Below are 14,646 nucleotides of genomic sequence, written 5' to 3'. Positions count from 1 at the left end.
GATATCACCTTGCCTTGTAAGGCAAGGCATTGAGAGTTGGATAAACAGACCTATTTGATTGAACTACCACTCCTACTATTTCCCATTTGTGGGGTACTCTATCTCTATCCCCCTTGGCACTTTCCTTTGAGGGTCACTTGTTTACTTTCCATCCATTCATAAATACATCATCTCTTCCCTTGGGAGATATCTAGAGAACTATTCTCAGCTTGTCTAGCCCTCAACAAATTAAGCCTTGGTGTGGAGTATACATTAATAAGTGGTACTTTTGCATTTCTAAATCTAGGTCGGTTTGGTCAGTACTAATAATTTGCAGAGCAGGGCTAGTATTATTATAATGGCATGTGGACTAGTGAAATCTCTGGTGGGTTTTCTCTTGTTGTGGAACTTCTGCATGTATGTGGGTGTAGGTGTTATTGCAGGATGGGCTCTCAACAAAGCCCTCGACCACACTTATTCTACTGGTAGCTATTAATGTCTAACCCCAAAATACATATTATTGTTCTAGGCATAATTTGTTTTTGTGTTGTTGAGAGTTTTGCTGATTGATTGTCGCCTTTCGGGGCTCCATCACCTCCGGGTTTGGACTGCCCACAGTTTGGCTCCTAGTGCTGCATCTACCATGACCACTTGGGCTTTCACACTACTCGCTATGGGGTATGTATATATAATAACTACAAAGCTACATAACTTGTGATAACATTATATAATATCTGAGTCGTCTATGAAGTGAAATGGAAGACGATATAATTATTTTTCAACACAAACTGCAGGTTGGCATGCAAGGAGATCCAAACCCACCCTCAGCGTGATAATAGGCAGATACAAAGGGAGCTAGGGCACTAGGAACAGAGGCGGATGACACCACCCTAATAACTTTGATGCTGATTGCTAGAGCTGATATTCTACTTTCATTGTTGAAAGCACAGTGTTTTACTTTGAAACCATGCAATCAACTGGAAGGCATTAAGAACAATATGTTGCATATGTAAAGAAAGGATATCAGTTCTGTCCATCAAATTGATTCAAGCATTTTCTTTATACGTGAATATTGTGAAAGAATAACGCATACCAGAACACCGCGGTTTGCAACAGATCGCCAATTGAAGTGGAAAGGCTGTGAAATTTCACTGGACCTCAAACGCTATACCAATTCACTAGTTTGAAACCGTAATGTATAAAACCAAAGGCAAACTCTATCGTAACAAGGTAAAGACAAAGCTTTTAAATAGACACTTGTCACACATGCAAAAAGAAATGTATAATACAAAAACATATTTCAAACACGTAAAATACCGTGGGGCCCACAACTTTACCTCTGTCTCGTTTGAATGTCCAACGTGTCTACCTCCTACCTTCAATTTGCAAAGCCTCGTCTAAATGGGAAGCTTGAGACCATGTTTCTTACGGAACCACACACAAAAAACAAAACACTTATCATAATGCTTCTCTAAATACAAAAAAACACGTATCAGTTCAACCCTGCAAATAATTTTGAGCTCATATTCCAATTCACATTCTTTTCCACGCTTTTGAGCTTGAGCTTGAGGAGACTGCAAGAGTTGTTCCAGTTCTTTTAGAAAGTCAATTGCACCTCCAATAATGGAGGCCTGGTCTCCCTGAACAAAGACATATATGACCCAAATAAATCCCCGAGCCATAAATTTCATATAAAGTTATAGGAATTGAAATGACAATATAATGGTGCAGAATTTGTACCATTTGGATGAAAATTCCTCAGATTGTGGCACTTTTCATTTGGAACTGGCTCTCAATACTATGATACAAGAAAGATTATTCGCACTTTCTTTGTAGTCCTCCAACTTAGGGCAGGTGGTAGCTTTCAGTCGTGCACAACAACCAACTGTTGGTATAACTGCGATGACCATGAATACGAAGGGCATCCAGGTAGTGGAGAACACATGTTTTACATGCAAGAGGGGGCTCACATGGTAAGATTCATGTCAAGTTGTCACCACTAAAAAAATGAAAGTGTTTATTTAATTTAGTTCACAAAGTTAGTTCAAAAAACATGAAAATGAAAGTGTTTATTTAATTCAGTTCTCAAGTATCTGAATGTATCTAGAAATCAATTGAATGAGAGTATTCCTGTTGAATTACAGAACATGCAGAACTTGACCAAACCTGATTTCTCTTACAATAACCTTTCAGGCATTATTCAAGAGGGTAACTGGTTTTTCTATTTAGATCCAACATGTTTTGCAGGAAATCCCAACTTGTGTAGACTACACTTGGGCAATTACACTTCGCGAGGTCAAGCTCACCGTAAGCATGGCCTGGCACCTCTGCTCTTTTGTTTGTTGCTTTTGATGCTTTTGGTAGTTGGGGTAGCCATATATAAAGGTAGAGCTAGGGCCATCAAGAAAATAATCGATAACAGGTTGTGGGAAATGACGACCTTCCAAAAGCTCGAATTTGGGTGCGATGACATTGTACAATGCCTAAAACAAGAAAACATCATCAGCGAAGGAGGAGCGAGAGTGGTGTATCGAGGCATCATGCCCAATGGCCAAAAAATTGCAGTGAAGAAACTTACGGGTATTCGCATTGGTTCTTTAAAGTATCATGGATTCTCTGTAGAGGTCAATACTCTTGGCAAAATCTGGCATAGGCGTATAGTAACATTGCTGGCCTTTTTCTCCAATCATGACACTAATCTTCTGGTGTATGAATACATGCCTAACGGAAGCCTGGGGGTGCTGCTCCATGGAAAAAATGAAGGGCATTTGAATTGGGATAGTAGATACAAAATTGTAGTGGAGGCCCCCAAGGGGTTGCGCTATATTCACCATGATTGTTCGCCACTTATACTTCATCGTGATGTGAAGTCCAACCATATACTTTTGGATTCCAATTTTGAAGCACATATCGCTCCTTTTGGCCTGGCTAAGTTACTGCATCATTCAGGTACCTCTGAGTGTATGTCTTCAATAGCAGGCTCTTTTGGTTACATAGCTCCAAGTAAATTTTCGTTTCATTCTTTATCATTTTTTTACTGTTTGTGCTCAAGTATTTGTGTTTGGGTTACCTGAGAGTTTTAAGCTGCACATTGTATAGCTGCTTTTTGAGATTCCCCCCGAATTAAAAATAAATGGAAAATAAAGTGATGACTTTACTATTTTATGTGATAATCATCTTTGTGATAATTATTGAATTGACAGAGTATGTGTACGCTCTGAAAGTGGAGGAGAAGAGCGACATATATAGCTTTGGAGTGGTTCTGGTTGGGCTCATTACAGGAAAACGACCAGTGGGAGAGTGCGAATTTGAACAGGGCATGAACCTCGCCGGTTGGGTGAAGAAGATGACGAAGTTAGAGAGAGGAAGAGTTATCGAGATTATAGATCCGAAGATCACATATTACCAGAAGTAGGATTGTAACAAAAAAAGGTTTTTAACTAAAGTCCATATTGGGCCATGTAAGTAATTATGTTTTTTTTTTTGAAATGTACCTGATTTTTTGTGAGCTTCAGTCTTCCCTCCTGTCTCCCATTTACCTGTTTTTGTCTCACAGAAATCAACTAGTACGCTCATCTGGCTTGAACTACCGCTTACAGATCTTACTAGCCAAAAAATGAAAGAAATGCACTCGAGAAAGAACGACAGACAGACAACCCCGCTTCTGGGTTTTCACACAAAACAAAGGATCCCGGGTAGGTTTCATCCAATGAGAAATCCAAGTGTTGATGCAGTGTTGATGCATCGAGGCTGCATAGTGACAGATGGATAACATGCGTAAGCATATGTATAAACTTACGCATAAACCAGAACATTCAACCTACGCATAAACTAGAACATCCAGCTTAAGAGTCTAAGCACGGGCAAGAAAAAACTTAGGATAAAATAACTTGCCCTCACTAAAATCACATCGGGGCAAGAGACGCTTGCAATAAGAGGGTGAAATCGAAACTTTGGTTAAAATTTTTTGGAGAGAAATCGCCAGCAATAAACTTTGCTTAAAACTGTTTAAACACCCAAAATTTACGGTCAACCGAAAAAGTAATACCGGGTCAATGCTAGATCGAACGCTATAGTCCATGCTATGCCGGAGATAGGGACTAATAATATCGTAGTATGAAGTGTCATGTAAAGTTAATCTATCTGTGTTGAACATATAAAATTACTCACAAAGATTAAAATGCAAGAGAAATAAGATGAAATAGTTATATTCTTACCGTTCGCATAAATATATGTTAGTAAAGGAAAGCAACGCATGTGAATATGAGGATTTTTTTATTATGTTTTTTTTTTTTTTTTTGGGAAATTAGAAAAATTATGTAATATTATTTATAAAAAGTAATTTACATTGGTATACTATTTCTGTGACAAATATAGCCCAAAAGGATACTTTACATATTTGTTTCCTTAACATTGTTTTTTGTTTTTTAAAGATTTTCAAGTGTAAAGGAAAGAAATATGGGTATTTCATTTGCTATGTTTTAATATTTTTTTGAGAAAATAAAAAAACGTATGTAATATTATTTATGGAAAATAATTTACATTTGTATAATATTTCTTTAACCAATATAGCTCAAAAAAATGCCTCAAATATGTTTTCCTTATTTTTTCCTTAACATTACTTTTTAAAAGACTTTTAAATACCCTCTCTCCGCTCTTGTTTTATACATTGTTGTAATACCAGCTAAGAAATATCAAAATAATAGTGTCGTATGAAATGTCCCGTAAAAATCTATATCTATCAAAATAATAGTGTGACGTGTCTTGTAAAGATCTATACCGTTTCTTCAACAATGTTAAACATATAAAACTCGTCCCAATGTTTAAAATACAGAGGAAATAAAATCTTTTCATTCATAATAGTAGTGCATAATAAGAGAAAAACATGTAAATTGATTCGAAGAAAAACTTATTTTAATACATCTTTTTGTTCAAAGATTTTTGTCCTATTTTCATCATATATCTATATAACTAATATTTATTATGGGATAAGTTATGTGAACATTTGATTAAGTGAATCAGTGTACGAATACATCGAAATATTATATTATGCCTTCATTGATTATATATTAAAATTAATTAAATTAAAATTGAATTTAATAAAAAATCTATTTTACCGTAAAATTAAAATTTAAGACATAATAATGTAATGTATAATTTTATTAAATTTTATATTTATATAAATTTATACATTTCTATTTATTTATTTTTAAAAATTATTTTGTTATATAATTATAGTAACTTTAATATTATAATGTAATTTTTTAATTGATGAAAATGAAAACACTTACATTAAATTTTATTAATTATCTACCTATATTTGTTATATTGTTATTTTTATTAATTTTTAAAATTAAATTTAAAATATATATAAATATATATATATATATATATATATATATAAAATTAAAAATTGTATTATCTATAAATAGAAACTCTAAATATCATCAGATTTACTAATAATTAATAATTAATAAGTTTATAAAAAGAACACTTATATTTTAAATAATTATATGAGTAGCGAGCTAAACTATCTACCGAAATATCTGAAAAATAGAAAAACTTCTCCATCTTTACATAATTTCGATTTTCTGTGTATCGGTCTATCGCTTGCTATGTCGATCATTTGGTGCACAAGTGGTATGAATTCCTCGAAAGAGGTGGAGAAGAAGGAAAATCAACGACATTATGATTATGAATTGTAGTATACAAGTATAGTTGTTCAGAACATATTCGGGTTCATTTGGACAGAGCTCAACCTACTTCTTCACCGAGCATCCCTGTTTTCGACATGTGAGATAATATCTGCCGATTTATCCAACAATAACAACAATTATAAAAAAAAAAAAAAATTAGTGTGCACAATTAGAAGCTGCATACTGGCAATATATAGGCAACTAATGGGTAGAGCACTTCAGAGAAAATACCTGGGATGACTTCTATCCCTGATGTGCTTCTAACCATATTTCTTCGATTTGTATCAGTCATCAAGAACTTGCTTTTCTCTGTGATGTTATACTCTAGAATTGTAAACACATACGCAGAAGCCCTGCATAGAAATTTGTCACCATTCTTGGCTTCATTCCGTTTCTCATATATTATAATACCGGACAAGAACGTTACTTCAGACTAGGTCATTAGGAAAATACCGCTACCCCCACCCAAAAAAACTAAACCTAAACAAATCTTTCCATTTCTTACCGGATTGTATGAACACAGAATGTCATGGCATGATCCTTGAACAACGTCAAATAACTAGGGCATGGCAAATTGATCTTCCTATTTATATTATAGTAGAGTCTCCATTCGTTTCCTTCTTTTTCATGTTTATTACACGTTATTTATAACATCGATACGTTCCCATGTTAAAAAGAAATGTGGTTCAATACAGTGTTCTGGGTAAGTGCATCCATCGTCATCACAAAAACGTATGCCGCCACAAGGATTTATTCAGTACTTCTAACCCTTTATGCGTGTTTTTAGATCGAAGAAAAACTCATATTCTTTAAATATTAAACTTCCACAATATCCAATTTTTTAGATTTTCTTTTCAAACCATTCACACGACATACTCAATTTTATAAACATGAAAAAGAAACAATTGTATTTTTCCGAAGGTCTTTATTTTAAACGCTCAAAAGAGATTCGGAAGTGTTCTAAAAGTGATCACTCTCACCTAAGGAGTCTTCAAAGTCTTTGAATGCTTTTAAGTGGAAGGATGGAATGATCATATATCATATGATTAAATTTAATTTAATTTTTAAATATGTGAGAAAAAGTTAATAATGGCGGTTATAGAATCATAAAACATAAATATATAAATATGAATGAATAAAATAAATTTTTGAATATTTACTAACAAGCAACATATTCATAATTATATATATATAAATATGAAACTAATTATAGATATATAAATATGAAACTTGAAATATTAAATAAGACAAAACAATCTTATTTTTTCTAACCATCTATTCACAAAGATATTCATATTCATATAAATATATATCACTACCTGTCAATCTCTCAGTCACCTATCATACAAAGTTGGGAAAATACAACAATAAATTTCAGGTTTATACAATAACCTTCATTTGTGGTAAGATCACTTTGTTTGATTAATTTCCATCAATTAAGAAGTAGATGGCCTTATTGCATTGAAGAATTCATTTTTCTTTTTAGAATTTTTAGTAATGGTTGATAGGGCTTTACAACTCAAGGCCTATTGAGAGTGATATTTTTGGTATTGGTTTTGGCACTTCCAAATCATGTGCAGCCATCATGGAAGGGAAGTTTAGTTGTTTATCATTTAATGCTAAATTCCTTATTATTTTCTCTATGTTGAGTTGACAAAATAATTAGTATTTTGATTTTCTTGCATTCTTTTCATTAGACTATTTTTTTGAATATCTGAAGAACCCAAAAGTAATTGAGAACTCAGAAGGGGCCAAGACAACATCATCTATTGCAGTTGTGAATCAAAAGAGAAAGATACTTGCAAATATTCCTTCCAAACATCAAGTTGTGACAAATCCCACAAATATTGTGTTTGGGAGTAAGTGTTTGATAGGAACGAGTTTGATTTAATATTTAAAAAAAATAATGTTGATGCTTGGGTATAAATAAATGGGAAAAAATACTCTCCCAGTCAAATAGGTGCATTTGTGTTGACCAATAAGAAATAAATTGTCGAGGGTTACCTTGGAAAGACTGTCTTGAATGTAATCATTACTATGCCTGCCTATTTTAATGATGCTTAGCAACAAGCAATGAAATATGTTGGTACAATTGTAGGATTGGATGTAAGAAGAATCATCAATAAGCCTACTATAGTGACGCTCAATGTTGTGAGTTATCCATAGTCATCCCTATATGACTTGTAATATGCTTACTTTCCTTGTGCTTTCAATAATATGTTATTTGTTTTCAGGTCGTGGAAATCCGGGATCAAGAGAATATCCTTGAGGCAAAACTATGTTCATTATGCATTTCCTAGTAGCCCATTAACTCATTGAGGTGGATTATTTCCATATCCCCCTCCACATGTGCAATTGGATATGCAAACTCAAATGTGCACAAACGAGGGACCACTCTTGTTAAGCATAACGGCAGTACCGTAAAAACTAGTTGATACATATATGTTGGTTGTGTTTCAAAGATATATGATACCAATTCTAATATAGTACTATGTTGTGCGAAAATATATGACTCAGGGGAGAGAATCTCCCAAAACAAAAATCTTTGAGGGAATACTAAACGAGTGAAGGGAGGGAAAAACCTTAAAATGAGCATATTTTCAAAACTAGAACAAGTGTTTCAAGGTTTCATTCATCCCACATAGTTGGCATTTAAGGTGTTCAACATCATGCTATTTTTCTCAAATGTATGCGTTAGGACGTTTCCTTTGCAACATCTAGTGCAATAGATAGTCTAATCTCATTATCAACACACATTGATTTTAGTCATTTTGAGTGTGCAATTACATTTTTGGTGTGCAAGTTCCCACGAGGTCCTATGGTAATGTTTCTCCTCATTACCTTGCATGTTATAGATTGGATATAATATGTATATAATATTTTGACATAGTGGTATGATCAGAAAAAAATGATTTAGCGAAGTGGTTTGAGCAGCATCTGTCATCGGCACAAGTGTGAGACTATTACAAACCTAAACACATTTCCTCCCCTCCATCCTCCACCCTTTAGGTTTTTATATTTCCTTTGCTACAACATTTTTGTAGTAACATCATAGACATGTTCAATTCCTTTGGTGTATCTTTGCACCTTTAGGGGTAGTTCCTAGCTATAGTAGCATTCAGAAATCACAGGTTGACATTTATCTCCAAAGTTACCCTTTCAATAAACTTAATTGAAAAAATATCATATGAAGTAGCTTCACATGAAATGAGTTTTGGTTTTTTTCGGGCATGTTGTATTAATAAAGTGGTCCATGGTTTTTAAAATTTTGCCAAGTGTTTTAATGGTTATTATGGGTTCATGCTTATCGACATTTACGAACCATTTAATTTATATGACCATTCTAGTAACATAAACTTTCATTAATTCAATCCAACACTTAAAAGAATTTTTTTTCCATTTATAATTTTTTAAAAATGATTGTTTATATATGAATGAGAAAAAAACACTAAAATGTATTTTTTTGAAATTTATATTTTTTTTGAATATGTAATTTTTTTTAAATCCTTTAATATTATATGTGAAATAGCAAAGTTATTTATATAACTTATATTGTTTTTGGTTTAAGTAAAAAAAAATGACTTTCAATTAATTTTCAAAATTTTAAACACATTTTATCAGGTTTATAAATGTTTTGAAAAATAATATATTAAAAAAAAGATTTAAAATAATATTTTTTTCTAATTAGGTAATAGTTATTTTTACATTGTTTTAAGTTAAATTATTAGATATAAAATACCAGATTAAAAGAAAGAATAAAAATTATTAACCAAGTGTCATAATTAATGACTGTTATTGCAAGTTTTTCATAACAAAATGTCATGTGGAAAGTTTCCAACCATTATTTGCATAAAAATGGTGGGAATCTATCTACGTGGCATTGGGTTGTACTAATTATTAATATATTTGATTTTCAATTTATTCAATATACCATTAAGATATAAATTTAATTTCAAAATTAACCAGAATCACTTTATCTTATTACTAATTCACAACTCCATTATATTTATAACATTTCCACATATTTAAAATGCTAGCTATCTTGAACTCTTTTATAAAATGTCATGCTAATCCTTCTTTTGTATTGCTCCTTGGGCAATTGGAAATTTATCAACCATAAAGTTATCATAATCTTGAGATATGCCTTTCAAAATCTCAAAATTGCCACTATCAATTTTAGCTTCTATGGCTTTTTAGTTTTTGAAACCATAAATATACACATACATATTTATCATCTTTAACTTTCCATTAATTTTTATGCATTTTTTCTTATATATAAAAGTAGTACATATTTATCATCTTTTAACTTTCAATTATTTTTTATGCCTTTTCCTTTATATAAAAATTGTGTGGTGTCAAACACTTGTTCACTTTTATAGGGTAATTATATGGAAAAGTGAGAATGGGGAAGCTGTGAAATAAGCAAAAAAAAAAAAAAAAAAATATGATTAAAGATTATTGAGTAATTTTATGTCTTTACTTTGTATTATCTTTTTTTTATTTAAAAATATATTTTTAGCAAAAATTATAGAGAGATTATCAATAATTTAGAAACAATAAATTAATATCAATTTATTTTTAAACTATATTCTATAAAAGTAAGCACATCCACAATAATTATAATATATTGTTTTTACGTATACATTAGTATATAATCAATATGATAAATATTTTTTTACAATATTTATATAAAAATAAGAAATAAATTTAAACAATATATTAATTAAATTTATTTAAGAGGAATTGTTATTAATAATAAATTTAAATAATTATCAATTAAAAAATAAATAACTATATAGATAAAGCAAATTTATTTTTAATATTTGTATTTTTCATGGTTAAAAGTATTTGCTTGTATGTAAATTTAGTTTTTACTGTTTTCTTTTTAGTTTAGCTATCAAATTTTTTATTTTTATTTTTATGACGCCAATAGGTGTCCCTCCTAATGGAGTTGGATACTTTAATGATTTTACAAATTAAAAATTTTGATTGGATGGACTAAATTTAAAGATGCTAGTATATTCTCGTAGTCGCCACCAGATCAATGGATAAAATTCACATTACTAACTTCCTTGCATATCTAAATCACATGTTTAAACCATACTCAAATTAATTTTTTACAAAACATGACTAAAAATTTAGTATAACATTTTTTAATTGACAGCTATCAAGATTAACAAAGAGTGTAATGATATAAAAAATTAATCAAACTACAACATTAAAATTAAAAGTTACTATAATAGTATTAAAATTAATAGCCACGTATCATCATTAAACATGAATAAGAAAGAACATGGTACTACAGTTATGAAAAGTCCTCCATCCTCCGTAGTTGTTAGCAAGTTGCCATTGGAGCTTTTGGAATGGTATCTCTTTAGCATAAAAAAAATTCCAATAAATCACATTCTCCTGCATTACAAAATAAAAATAATCGACCATTGCAAGCTGGCACCTCCGTTACGTAACGCTTGCCTATTAGTGATAAATAGGTTATGTAACTCCCTCCTATTCACGCTAAATAAAATCTAAGAAAATGGCATTAAAAATATATAGTGAAATGCCCATGACATCGTGCCATTGCTGGGTTTGCCAAATGGCTTTCACTGGTAAATCTTAGATCAAGATTATTAATTACTCATAGTTCTGCTTGCAAAGAATTATTTTGATAATCCCATTCGATTACCATTTCATCTGCTTGTGCATTTTCTTTTAACAAAGAAAGTTGAGAGTGTGGCCATTTAACTGCTTTTTATTGCCCCTCAGACTCTGTTTTCAGTGATGGAGTCAAAGTTTTCTTCAGTCGCTATCTCTGAAATTAGAACTGTCATTCGGACACTCCAACATCATTACGACTCTCCAACGGTAAAAGAAGAGAGCAGTCGCAAATTCTTTTAACAGAAAATTAACACCTAGCAATCACTCAGAAGATGCGTACAAAACCTCAACTCAGCAGATCCATTTTATCTGTTCATTGTAGCAGCATACGCCACTTCTTTTCCCTTTTGAGTTTATTGAGGTGAGAGCCTCAATAATTATGAAAAGCCATAGAAAAGAAACATTAAAGGGGAAACTCCCTACATTAACCCTACATCAATTCTGTTTGCACTGATTTTATTCCATCTCCGTAGAAATACTTGTGGTAAATGTGGTCTTTACGGGTTTATGTTAGGTTTTATATCACTTTAGGTTTTAAGTTTTGGTTTTATTTTTAATATTACATTTCAATTGGAAGTTTATTAATAATAATAAATTTATATTAATGTATTTTTATTGAAGTTAATGCTTATAATAATAATTATGGTTAACGTCCACTGAGACCAAACTTTAGTCTATCAAACCTAACCAAACAAATTATTTAGTTTGATTTAAGACTTTATTTTTATTATCAAAAAGCTTGGAGAGAAGCCTTCCAAGCTCACTATAATTTTGACATCGTAAAAGGCTAGGAAGGTCAGTATTGTGACAAAGATTATGAAATTGAGATCTGATGTGGTTGTACGTGGGGCACTCTAAGAGGAAGTGGTTTTCATCCTCGATATCCTATTCTCAGAGAGATGGCAAATCTTTTCCATCCATGGTGTTTTAGGAACTCCCCAACAACCTGTCTCACTATGGAGCTCATGAGAGTTCGTTCTAGTCTTCTCTATATTAATTTCTTCTTTGAGCTAGTTAAAATAGAGAGATACTTTTTATCTTCTAGGGTGGGGTTGATGATCTTCTGATAATAACTTAATTTTCTTTTAGCTGCTAAATCTCTCTCACACCACATTTTTTTTTTTAACTTAGAAGTAACAATTTTTTTAATGTTATTAATGTTTTGCAATGCATCATTCTCGTTGATCTCCCAATAGTTTAACCAGGCCCTCGTGTACTTATACCACCCCCGTTTGAACCTTAGGTGGTTTTGGTTGGAATTTAAAGCTAGCTTAGGAAGTCTATGATCTCCTATGTTATTGAGTTTGTGCTTGTACAACAGAAGCCTAATCATATCTAGGATCTTGATAGGGGAAAGACCGACTTCTATAAGGAGAATATAATAGGGTGTATTGCTTTTAATTTTTAGGTTATACGTTATAAAAGGCTTCTATATTTGCTCAATATTTCTCCAGGATTCTCTAGAGATACTGCAACCCCAAACGTCACATACATATAAGATAACAGGAGTGACTAAAGTTTCAAAGAGGAACTTCTTTTTATCCCACATTACGAGGTTTTTCATATTACAATTATTTTCAAGACCATAATAAGCTTTCCACCACCCATTAATCCTTTTCTCAATGCTATAATTCCAGTTTAGTTTGTGATGAATATCAATTCCTAGGTACTTGTAAGAATACACTTCCTCCAAGCTATTATTGTCATACATAAAATTAGCGGAAGTGTCCTTGGATTTGATAATCATAACTTTTTTTTTGTCAGTGTTAACAGTCATACCCATGGTAGAGCAGAAATCCTTAAGAACCCTAGGTTTCTTATCAAGATCAGATGGGCACCTTGCGAGAAGAACAATATCGTCAGCATAAAGAAGAAGGATGATGACTATCCCAGCTAAGATCATGCCAGCACATCCTGCTTCCTCTAAATAACCTTCGAGCTTGTCGATGTAGATACCAAATAGGGTAGGGGAGAGGGGATAACCTTATTTAACTCCGATATTACACTTAATAACTTTCGACCACCCCTCATTGCTCTTTAGCTTGGCAATTACATTCTCATATAACCTTATAGCGGCAGCTCTCAACTCGAAAGGAACCTTTAGCTTTTCTAATCTATTCCAAAGGTTGTTTCTAGGAACCATATTGAAAGCCTTTCTAAAGTCCACAAAGCAGCAAAAGATATTGGATTTATCATTACGACATTCCTCCACAATGATCCTAAGTGTAACGACGTGGTCTGTTGTTGCGTGATGCCTTCTGAAATCTGCTTGGCCTTTAGCCTGCTTACCTTCACTTTCAAGCCATATGCTCAACTTTTTTTTCCAAAATACTACTATGTAACTTGGCTGAGAGAGGGCTGATCATAATTGTCTGATAATTAGAGCCGTTATTTGTATCCCCACTTTTAAAAATAGGGATAATGAGGCTCTCAGTCCATGGTTTAGGGAACCCTTGCTTGATTGCTTGATTGAAAATCTTGTGGATGTGGGGGAGGAGGACAAGACCTCCAATTTTTTAAGATTTCCACCTGGTAACCTTCTATGTCCTTGGCTTTCCCATTAGTTAGGCGTTTAACCCCAAATCAGTGTCTTCTAAAGAGAAAACCTCTTTCATTGTGAGTAGGGTTTCAAAGTTATCCATGAAATTTGGAGATTCATAGAGCTTTTTAAGTTAGGAATTCTAATTGTGTAGAGCAATTTTATTATTATCTTTAGTTATCCTAGTCAGAATCTGCCTCCAAAATTTCTTAGGAGCTACCTTAGAGAAGTGTAAGAGATTCTCTTGTCTTTTATGAATGTACTGCCCCTTTTTCATTTTAGTTAGGGCTTTGAATATTTTTATCTTACCCATTTTAAGAGATTCATCAACAGCTTCCTTAATTGTTCTCCTCACACTTTTACAATCTTTGTCATAGCATGGTTTGGTTTTGCTATTTATTTTATTATTTGAGACTTCAATTGAGAACTTGTTAATAGAATATGAGAGTGTTGTAGTAAAGTATGATAGAGGTTTTCTATGTTGTCTATACTAGATAAAGGAAGAAAATTAGATTTTAATTCGTTTGGAAAGATATCGTTTTTATTTCTATCAAATATTAAGTTCTTTTGGCTATAAGGCTTATTTTTTATGGGATCTCTATGCATGACAACATTGAGAGTTATAAGTTAAGGCCTATGATCAGATTCAGGCTTGTGGTCGTTTAACATGTCAAAATTTATTATTTCGTTGTATAAAGGGAGATTGGAAATAACATAGTCTACCACGCTGCTACCAAGCCCATGGATGCAGGTCATCTAGCTAGAATTGGGCCACTT

General features: G+C 32.3%; 1 pseudogene; it reads left to right on the top strand.

Moving 5' to 3' along the window:
- Positions 1-2,126: 2,126 nt before the first annotated feature.
- LOC149160096 (leucine-rich repeat receptor-like serine/threonine-protein kinase BAM1 pseudogene) lies at positions 2,127-3,394 on the top strand (annotated as a pseudogene).
- The last annotated feature ends 11,252 nt before the right edge of the window (positions 3,395-14,646 follow it).

Source organism: Pinus tabuliformis, chromosome 5_2 (genome assembly GCF_031772625.1).
Source record: "Pinus tabuliformis cultivar Carrire ecotype Pingquan chromosome 5_2, CPIR1, whole genome shotgun sequence".
Taxonomy (NCBI): Eukaryota; Viridiplantae; Streptophyta; class Pinopsida; order Pinales; family Pinaceae; genus Pinus; species Pinus tabuliformis.
Note: the sequence above shows the minus strand (reverse complement) of the source record. Positions and strands in the feature narration are given on the sequence as shown.